Source organism: Acomys russatus, chromosome 15 (genome assembly GCF_903995435.1).
Source record: "Acomys russatus chromosome 15, mAcoRus1.1, whole genome shotgun sequence".
Taxonomy (NCBI): Eukaryota; Metazoa; Chordata; class Mammalia; order Rodentia; family Muridae; genus Acomys; species Acomys russatus.
Genome location: NC_067151.1, coordinates 57,560,197 through 57,570,619, shown reverse-complemented (window position 1 = coordinate 57,570,619; position 10,423 = coordinate 57,560,197). Strand labels below are relative to the sequence as shown.

At 45.1% G+C, this 10,423-nt stretch overlaps 1 protein-coding gene across 4 annotated transcripts in view; it reads left to right on the top strand.

Annotated features, from left to right (window-relative positions):
• Positions 1 to 5,116: 5,116 nt before the first annotated feature.
• Arfip1 (ADP ribosylation factor interacting protein 1) overlaps positions 5,117 to 10,423 on the top strand; it is a 79,371-nt gene continuing 74,064 nt past the window's right edge. The window contains exon 1 of one of the 4 annotated variants that reach the window (XM_051157379.1): positions 5,117 to 5,461. The gene's annotated coding sequence lies outside the window, so the exon portion shown is untranslated. Of the gene's footprint in view, positions 5,462 to 5,544; positions 5,929 to 10,423 lie in introns of those variants that run through there. The other 3 variants (XM_051157378.1, XM_051157376.1, XM_051157377.1) reach the window with 3 other exon arrangements.

Here is a 10,423-nt window from a genome sequence, read left to right as displayed (position 1 = left end):
TAAGTGCTTTTAGAGGGTTGGTGTGCTGAACTCAGACTCACCCAGATTATCTCCTGTCTTAGTAACGAAAAGCCAACTAATTAGCTACTTTAATTACACTTGCGAGAATCACCTTGAGGTGCTATGACACAATTATGGGATTGTTATCTGCTGTGTTCACAGGACAGGTATAATATAAGATGGGCGCTGTTAGAGGTCAGCCTAGATTCTCATGGCCGATACTATTCTTTGGGTTATGTGTTACAGACAGAACCGGAAAAAAAATCTGTACCACAGAAAGGGTTAATTAAGTAAATTAAGAAATAATTATATGTTGAAATACTACTGTACCACTGAATGGCTTTTCTTCCTTCCTTCCTTCCTTCCTTCCTTCCTTCCTTCCTCTTCTTCTTCTCCTTCTTCTTCTTCTCCTCCTTCTTCTTCTTTTTCTTCTTCTTCTCCAGACAGTGTTCCTCTATATCCAGGGCTAGCCCCAAACTCATAGTTTTAACCTCCTCAGTAGTTGAGATTACGGGCATAAACCACTGTTCCTGGCTTGAAGGATGATATGTATATACTGGTTTTTCAAGAGGGTTTCTCTGTGTAGCCCTGGTTATCCTAGACTCGTTCTGTAGACCAGGCTGGCCTTGAACTCACAGCAATCCACCTGCCTCTGCCTCCCAAGTGCTGGAATTAAAGGCATGTGCCACCACACCAGGCTCTTGAAGGATAATATTTAATGGTATGAAGAAAATTCAGTGACATAAGTTTAAAAAGTAAAATATAAATCTACATGTCAGAAAAGACAGAAAATTACATCAGTCTGGCAAGCCATGGGTTCTTAATAACAATTTGTCACACACACACAAAAAAAGAATAAAAAATATGAAGTTCAGCCTCCCCACTCACATTTCCTTTTTTAAAAAAATTTTTTATTTAATTTTAATTTATGTGCATTGGTGTGTGGGTGTCAAATTTTGGAGTTACAGACAGTTGTGAGCTGCCATGTGGGTGCTGGGAATTGAACCCGGGTCCTTTGGAAGAGCAGGCAGTGCTCTTAACCACTGAGCCATCTCTCTAGCCCTTTTGTTTTTTTTTTTTTTTAATTCTAATGTTTTATTGTACCAGATTGTAAAAGAAAACTAAACCATTGGGAGATACAACACTGGCAGTCTTCCCATTCAAAATTTCTGGGGGTAGCAAATTATTCTGTTCTCATCAGTACTTTGCAGCCCTCTGCCGAGTCCCAACCACTTCTCACACTGAAAAGCACGCACTTTTCGTCTTTCAAAACTTAAATAGCAAGTATGCCCTCGGAAACTTGCTCACATCCCTACCGCACGCAAACAGCAGAGGTGCTGGTCTTCTGGAAGTTCGTGGTGTGCAACACATAGCTTGTTTCTGTAACCAAGGACTGAACTTCCTGGTGGTTACGAATAAAATGAGTCCAAAGTTCAGCCTGCCAAAAAGAATCGTGTGGGAGCCAAAGTGGTGGCTCAGCAGCTGAAGTACTTGCCATACAAGCCTGGTAACATAAGTTGGGTCTTTTTTTTTTTTTTTTTTTTAAGGAATAGGGGAAACAGACATGATCAGTCTGCGGTATAAGGCAGACCAACAGGCGTTCAAATTAAGGGCATCGGGAAAGGGGGCAAAAGTGAATCTTCACAGGGAGTACAAAGATGGGTTTCTATGGAAGCAAGAGCTGAGATCGGTGCCAAGGACGGATGAGTAGGAGTGCGTGGTAGGGAGAGGGGTGCAAACATTTCTGCAGAGGAGACTGGGCAGTGAAAACATACAAGACAGGAAACAGAGAGGGCTGGGAACCTACTGAGCAGCTCCGGAACCCGCCGAGCAGCTCCGGAACCCACCGAGCAGCTCCGGAACCTACCGAGCAGCTCTGCATAATCGCACCTTTATCTCTGTGCCTAGATTAATAGTACTGATTTGATTGAAGAAGGGCTTACATAACAGAAGGCAAGGCAGGGACCGGACGCTGGTGAGCCCTGGCATACCAGGGCAGGGAGGTCAAATTTATTCAAGATGCCACCAAGGCCACTCAGAGGGGAAGAATAACAGAGTGGTATGAGAAGGTTCCCCCGTTATCAATAATAACCAATGATATAATGAAATAATAAACGACTCCTGTGCGTAGAGCCTTAGTAGTCCTAAGCTCACCTACTCTACTTTACACATAACTGAGTGCAGGTGTACACACACCTACCAGAAAGCTCCTCAAAGTATAACTCTTTTATTTTTCATCCGTTTATCTGGGAGCTTTTTTATTTTTTAACTTTTTATTGATTCCTTGTGAATTTCACATCATGCACCCCAATCCCACTCATCTCCCTATCCCTCCATATCTGCCCTCTGCCCTTGAAACCAAAGAAACCAAACCAAACCCACAGAAGTCTCACTGTGGCAGGTGTGGTAGTGTCACGGTGTGTCACCCGGTACACCCTTTCGCCTAAGTAGCTTTACTTGCAAATGTTCACTGCAGTGAGTCATTGGTCTGATTCGAGGCCCCTGGCTTCTGAGACTCTATCAATACTGGATCTTCATTAAGACTCCTCTCAATCTGTTGTTGCCCTGTGTCATGGAGATCCTGCGGCTTTGGGTCTGGCCTGGGTGGCAGCTGAGTTGGTCTGCCTGCCAGCACCACCAGGGTCAGCTCTCCTGATTTGCCCAGGCAGGGGATGGGGCAAGCTGGAAAAGCACAGGCTTTCCCTCCCCCCCCCCCCCCCCCGCCACCCCCCTTGAGACAGGGTTTCTGTGTATATGCCTGGCTGGCCGGGAACTAAGATCTGAGTGCCTCTCAAGTGCTGGAATCAAAGGTGTGCGCCACCGCCTGGCTTATCTGGGAGCTTCTTAATATGTTCTGTTACCCAGCACCCTCTTTTAAAGCCTTTGCTTCCCGAGGTCCCACTGTGTGATCAGTAACGTAAATATCCTCCATGAAGAGAAGTCTGCCGATGAAGAGTGTTGGGATTTTTGACACATTATCACAGACAAGAGCTGGATGTAGCAATTTCTTGCTCTTGGGAAAATAGCATTGATAAGCAGTATGCATTCATAATCTGAATCTGACACTTACTTCATGCAGAATGGAGTAAAAACATTAGCCACCAACCTCTTATCTCCTTTCCTTCTTGACTACAAAATGAAAGGCAGACAGGCTATACAGTTCTTTACAAGCCCAGGGAATAAAAGAGTATCTGACTTTGCAGAAGGTGAACAAATTATCTCCATGTAATGACTGCATGTGATAGCAAGCCTTTTTTTCCTATCTCTCTGATCATATACGCCAATTGAGAGGAGTAGGGAATCTTCTATTCTTTCTAAGCAGAGTGAGCAGGCAGAATTCTTTGGGGGCAAAATGAGAGAAAATAAAGAAGGAAAAAGGTGAAAAAGAAGACAGGAAGAAAATAGTATGGAAGTGAAAATAAATCTTCATTTAAGTAGAGATAGGCTTAAAAGTTTGGTATCAAAAAATTGATCTCAAGTAACACAAAAGGAAAGGAAAAAAAAGTGAAAATGCTTCCCTAAATCTAAAGTATACAAGCTTCAGTCCAAACGATGTACAGAAGGGGTTTTATTTTATTTTGTTTTTATCTCTTTCAATTTTCCATTACAACTTGAAGCAGATCCCAGTGTTTTAAAAGGATGGGCCCACATTTGTATTTCCCTTGGGACAACAGAAATCACGGAAAGGTTAATCCCATCATATTCTTGCTCACCACAATACTATGAATAAGGACTAATCACACAGAGTACCAGAGCTTTACCGGGCTTATGATTACTTAGAATAACCAGCTAACCCATCTTTATTAAGGAAAATCAGCATTAGTTTCAATTCCATCAGAACCAATATAAAAACCATCTGCTGTTCCCCAAAGAGACTATAACACTAAAGGATAAATAGCCAAGTATCCCCAAACTCAACGAGACACCATCAGAAATCCATAAGAAGTAACCGTCCGTGCCATCCGTACGGAACTGGGCATTACAAGACATATTTTCCAACTCACCTGGTGATGACACTTGCACTTAGCTACAAGTCCTATTCAGTTCTTACATAATGAGAGAGCAGTTACATTAGACTGGGGCCCCTTTCTAATAACGGAGAAGACTAATGGGTTCCAACTCTGGATGGCTTTGAGTAGGAAAAATCACAATACACGGCAGAAGTTTTGGTTTGAGTGAATACATAGATCCATTTCAGAATGTAATGGTCCTTTATGCAAGATTTATGCTTGGGCATGTCAGCACTGTTTTTGCAAGAGTTGATGTGCTAGCGATCTAAGACAATGCCGTTACTCAGATTCGAAATGTCCGTGGTGTATTATGCAAGATGCATGTGTAGGGTCACTAAAACCAGTGTGGGGAAGACAATGCAGGGATATTGAAACTCCTTGGCACCGTGCTCTGGGACATTTCTGCTTAGCACTGCTGGGGATAAGGAAGGACTCCTACACGTACCCGAAGACTGGTAGGAAACGCCAAGAAGCGCTCTGGGAGAAGGGATAGTTGAGCCGTCTCTGTGGACAGGACGGCGGCGGTCCACTTAAGAGGTGATGGGAGTGAGCAGGAAAGCACAGCTCGGGTGCTGGCAAAAGAGGAGCCGAGGGGGAAAAAAAAAAAAGTACTGTGAGCCCACTGGCAGAGAGGGAGCAGGGCAGGAGAGCTAGCACCGCGCGCACACGGATGCGGGTCTTTCTGCAGGGGCTGGCACGACTGCGCTGGTCGCGGGGGACTGGAAAGACAGCCAGGAAAGCGAGGATCAGGCTCCCGTGCAGTCCGCGGCTGGCTGTTCATCTTCACCCCATCCCGCCGCGCACCGCTGGAAAAACTTTCTCCGTTCTCTCCGGAGGTTGACAAAGCTTGGGCTCCTCGGTGGTGGCGTGGTGGTGGCCTAGGCACCGGGTTAGAGTGTGGGAAAAGGGTAGGGGACGCCTGGCCAGAGGGATACTGCTCTCGAACTAGAGGGATACTGCTCTCGAACTAGCCGCCATCCTCCGAGACGCAGTCCGGTCACCCCAGCAACGGCCGGTGTGGATTCCCGGATGTAGTCCACAGGGCCTCGACCGGGGGCGGAGTCCAGCGGACCCAACCCTCTGGGAGACGCGCGCGCATCATAGAGACGTGGCGGGCCCCCCGCTTGGCTTCAGGAGAGAGAGGTTGTCCCGGTCCCAAGACCCCGCACTTCCGGTCTCCTCACTTCCGGCTCCGCGGCTAGGGTGCAAACGCCGGAGGCCGGATTGCGAGGTCGCCGGTGCAGGTGTCCTCGGCGGTTGGTTACCCGGAGCCTGTGACAGCTGCAGCTGCTCCCCGCCCCCCGAGTAGCGGAGGTGCTTGGGGGAGGGGACGAAGGAAAAGCTCCGCGGAGCGCTTCCGCTCACTTCTGCTCCGGGCTGACGTGATTCCCGAGTGCGGCGGCCGGGAGAGCCCGCGACCGAGCACTGCCGGCTTCCCCGCTGACACACAGGTGAGGGCGGAGCCGCGCCGGGAAGGATGGGGTTGGAGGTGGCTTGCTCCACGGCGGACGCGTCTCTTCGGGCTGCTCTCATCAAACTTACTCCAGGACACTTCCACCCCTGGGAGCAGCCCAGTCCACCCCTTGGTCCCTCCTGTCCCTCTGAGTGTGTCCTGGAGTGAAGGCGGGCAGCACCCGCCCTTTGGGGTGGCAGCGGCTCGGCTCTGCAGGCGGTGGGTGGGAAGAAGTGGCAGAGTCCAGGACTGTCGGGATTCTGTCCGTCCGAGTGGGCCGCCTTCTCTCCGCTTTTCCCTGCATCCCCCACTTTCTCCTGATGCGAGAGGAAGGGAGGGAGCGAGCGTCCCGGCGGAGAGGGTGCATGGGAGGCACCCTGCCCGAAACGTCCCAAGCCCGAGTGCTTGCGAGGGCGTCCAAGGAATGCTGGAGTTTGGAGAAGGAAATTGTGGCCCTGCCTTCTGGTGCGTCCCTTATTGCCAAGTTAACTACTTTTTACGTGTCTAGGAAAGGGAGGGAGTGTGTGTGTGTGTGTGTGTGTGTGTGTGTGTGTGTGTGTGTGTGTGTTACGTGTTTCGATTTTAGACTTTCTCTTTTATTGCTTCCTTGGCTTTGTTCCTATCTTCCTCATAAGCCCTTCAGATCTTAAATGTTTGTACTTTACACTTCCTGCAAACCCTTTAAGTCACACTTTCAGGATTTCTGTTCGTCCCTCCTTTATTTTTTCCTGAAGTATACTTACTTGGTTCTTATCTGATCAGGAAAAAAAAAACACAAAGAAAGAAAGAATTTCAAGGCTTTTCATCAACGTGTTGCTTTCACAACTGTAAGGGTGTGTTCACACTTGCCATTTAATTAACTTCGTTGACAAAGAAAGGTGCACCAGATTGATGACGTTGGTTGGGTCTCTGGAGGCTGCAGAACTTGGGCCATATTTCCTTGCTGTTCTTTCAGAGCAAGTACTGTGACTAATATACTTTTCTTTTATTTGCTATTTTTTGTTTGTTTGTTTATTGTTTTTCGAGACAAAGTTTTGTGGCACCTTGACTGTCCTGGACTCGCTTTGTAGGCCAGCTGGCCTTGAACTCACAGAGATCTACCTGCCTCTGCCTCCCAGAGTACCAGGTGCACCTCTGGCTACTTGCTCTATTTATTTATTTATTTTTGGTTTTTCGAGACAAGAGTTTCTCTGTGTAGCCTTGACTGTCCTGGACTCACTTTGTAGAGCAGGCTGGCCTCGAACTCACAGCGATCCACCTGCCTCCCGAGTGCTGGGATTAAAGGCGTGCGCCACCTCGCCCAGCTATTTGCTCTATTTTTATTTGCTTTTAATTTTTGTTTTTGCTTTTCTTGTCTACCGTGATCAACACTCTCCTAACTACAGAGTCTAACACCTTGGAAAACATTATGATTTTCAGAATTAAAGGCTCTGCCTGAACTATTTTGTTTTTTTTCTTTCAATAAGATGTTACTTTCCTAACCATTGAGATGTAACAATAAATTAATAAAAAAAAAATCAAAAAAAAAAAAAAAGATGTTACTTTCCTTGGATTACCCTTGTCTTACTCCGGTTGGGGCCTCAGTCTAAGCATCAGTGATTTTTTTTTTTTTCCCTCAGTGGTTTTTCTGTTCCCACCCCTGAAGTTATGTGAAAAGTTTGTGAGGTGTGTTCTGGGTAAATGCATTCTTTTATCAAATTCTTAAAAAGACATGAATAAATAAATACCCAGCAAGATTAAAAAGCACTGGTCTGGTGTCTTGTTGAAGCTAATGGAAATGGTTTAGTCGTGGCGGATGTTGTTTTCCCAAATTGCAAATGGTTTATTTGGGGGCTAAGCAGAGTAGAGTGCAGGGATTACCACCTGGTCCTTAAATCTCACTGCTTCAAAGCTTCGGTGTTTCTAAATTCCTTCCTGGACCTATAGAAGGAACTGTGTTAGTTCCTGATTTGTGGTTTTGAGGTTTCTTCTTAGGGATAGCTGCCTGTGCTCATTGCTTTGCCAATACAGAGAATTTCTAAACCGATGTGTTTATCATTATTTAATGCATACTAAATATCCCCAACCCACTAGGTACAGCTCACAATAAAACGCTGAAGTGTTTTCCTTTGTTTTCATTGTCTCGTTTTTAACTTGGGTATCTTTAAGGGGGGGGTAAGTTATGTAGCCCATGTGGCTTTTGCATTTTTGACACCCCTTTCTCTTCCTTTTATATTATGTATGTTAATTATTGTTTCTTGAAAGTGAGGACCTTTTCAAGCATAATGTAAGTCTTGAAGTACATACTTAATTACTGATTTGGTTGTGAAGGGTGTGGAAGTTGAAGTCGCAAAGTTATGCTCATATCATACTGTGTCACCTGCACAGCTCATCATAATTTGTCTAAGGTACCAATTTCTTCTCTTCAAACAGTAGCATGATTTTCCCTTCCTTGGTGGAGCCGTCAATGCGAAGCTAGTGGCTTGTAACATAAGGGGAAATTCCGAAGATAGGTTCCGTGAAGCACCACAGTTTCAGGTGTGCACATGATGCCAAGTGCTTTCTATGATTATCTCGTCCTTCTAGCAACCTCATATGTAGCTCCCCATCTTTTAGATCCGTGGTTCTCAACCCGTGGGGTCCTGACCTGTTTTGCAGGTTGAATGACCCTTTCAAAGGAGTTGACTAAGCCCATCGAGAACACAGATATTTACATTACAACTCATAACAGTAGCAACAGGAAAATAAGTTTCTGGTTGGGGAGCGGGTCAGCACAGCACGAGAAACTATAGTAAAGGATTGAGAACCACTGTTACGGATGAAGAAGCTGAAACTAAATGACAGACAGAGCTAAGACAACTTGCTTAGATTAATTCTGGTGGAGCCAGGATTTGACCTTCGGTGTGTAACTGTTGATAGCTTCTAGGATCCTTCCATTATAAAAGTTTTGGGGATGAGTTGGAGATAACTTACTTGATTGGATATTAGGCATTAAGAAAATGATCTTTTCCTCTATTAGCCTTTATTGGATGAACACCTGCTTGGATGGCATATTGAAACATACTACAAAAAGGAGAATTTGGGGAAGGCCTGTAGATTGGTAGCTGATAGGGCTTCTCTGGAGATGGATACACGTTTGCTGGATTGTATGTATTACCACCCATAAGATTGGAAACTAACTAACCTTGGCTTAGTGAGTTTGGAACCAGGAATTTCAGAATGATCACTTGGCCTAGAGGAAGAAATAACTTTAGCAAAGTACTTAAATTCATATAGCCTTTGGTGGACACACCCCACTGGTGAGTGTTGAAAACTGAGTTACCCTAGGGCCTGTGGAACGTGGTGAGGGTGGGAGGATGACAGCTGGCTGGGCACCAGCCTTGTAGCTGTGCTGCTTTGGTGTGTAATAAGAAAAGACTATAAAGCAAAAGTCTACCTGCTGAGCCATCTCTCCAGCCTTACACTGTAGAGCCTTGGAATGAAATTTCCAACTATATAATAAGCAAATGGAATGAAAATTTCTTCTGCTTCCAGTATCCTACCCCACCCCTATGTCCAGGGCTCCTCCCAGTTAATTTAAAATGTAGTTGAGGATCAAATGAATTAAATCTAGGGAACTCTAAGCATCTTCATTCTAATGCCACAACCTCTAGTCTTGTGGCTGTGTAAGTTATTTGAAAGTAAATACTGAAGTATACTTACTTGGTTCAGTTGCACCAACCACGTGTCAGTGCCCAGTGGTCACTTGTACTGTTGCCTGCCTTTTAGGCAGCACAGATTTAGGACATTTCTAACAGTATTTTCCAGCTTGGCTAAGACTTTGAAGTGCTCTGTTCTGTTACATAATTAGTATATTACTGGGCCAAGATGTGAACGTTTTCTGTTTCCCCGTGGTGCTTAGCAGTTCTGTTTAAGATGACAAAATATAGCTGTGTTTTCTCTTGGCATTTTAGCTAAACCCAGATGGCCAAAGTCTAATTCTAATGATTTTCTTGCATATTTAGGCATTACTAGGCTGCAGGCACTTTTTCTAGGATAAAGATGTCCGCTTTCCTAAGTCCATGTGAGTTTTCTGTTTCCTTTGAGCTGTAGATCTGTACTGCTTGCTATCTGGTTGGTGCCCTTCCTTGAGACTTACAGACGTCTCAAATTTGTTATATCCAAAACTAGACTCATCTCTCTTCCTTCCTCTCCTACCTCCTGAACATTGCTTCTCTTTCCTTTGTTTCTTTTTCAGTGAGCGATGACATTGTCTGCACACATAAAGTCTTGAATGCGTAACGGCCCTTCCATCCTCTCCTTGATAATGTCAAATGTGTCAACAGGTGCTCATTTTTCTTTATAATATAATCCCCTACCTCCATCCCTTGCTTTAGTTTGTACACTATCAGCTTGCCTGAAACATGTTTGTGGCCCTCATGTTGTCTGCCTTTGGCCTGTCTTTAATCCTTTGTCCATCCTGAGAACATTGATTTGTTATGAACATACTGATTGTCACTCTCTCTCTCTCCCTCTCCCCTAGCCCTTTTGTGACTTTGCATCACTTTTAGAGTAAAAAGAAAACTCATTAACAGTGATAATTCTTTAGTCTCAGCTTGAATCGTGTTCTGTGAAACTGTGCTTAAGCAAGCCAACATCCATTGGTGGTGGTGGTTGTTCTTCTTCTTCTTCTTCTTTTTTTTTTTGAGACAGGGTTTCTCTGTCTTGGCTGTCCTGGACTCACTTTGTAGACCAGGCTGGCCTCAAACTCACAATGATCCACCTGCCTCTGCCTCCCGAGTGCTGGGATTAAAGGTGTGCACCACCACGCCTGGCCGGTTCTTCATTTTTAAAAATCATTTTTATCTTTATATTTTTATGTATGTGTGTGTATGTCTTGTCTGTATTATGTGCTGGGTCTTCTTCAAGAACAGCAAGTGTTCTAAACCAGCGAGTCATCTGTCTAGCTCCTGATTTATTCGTTCATTCAGTGTGTGTGTGT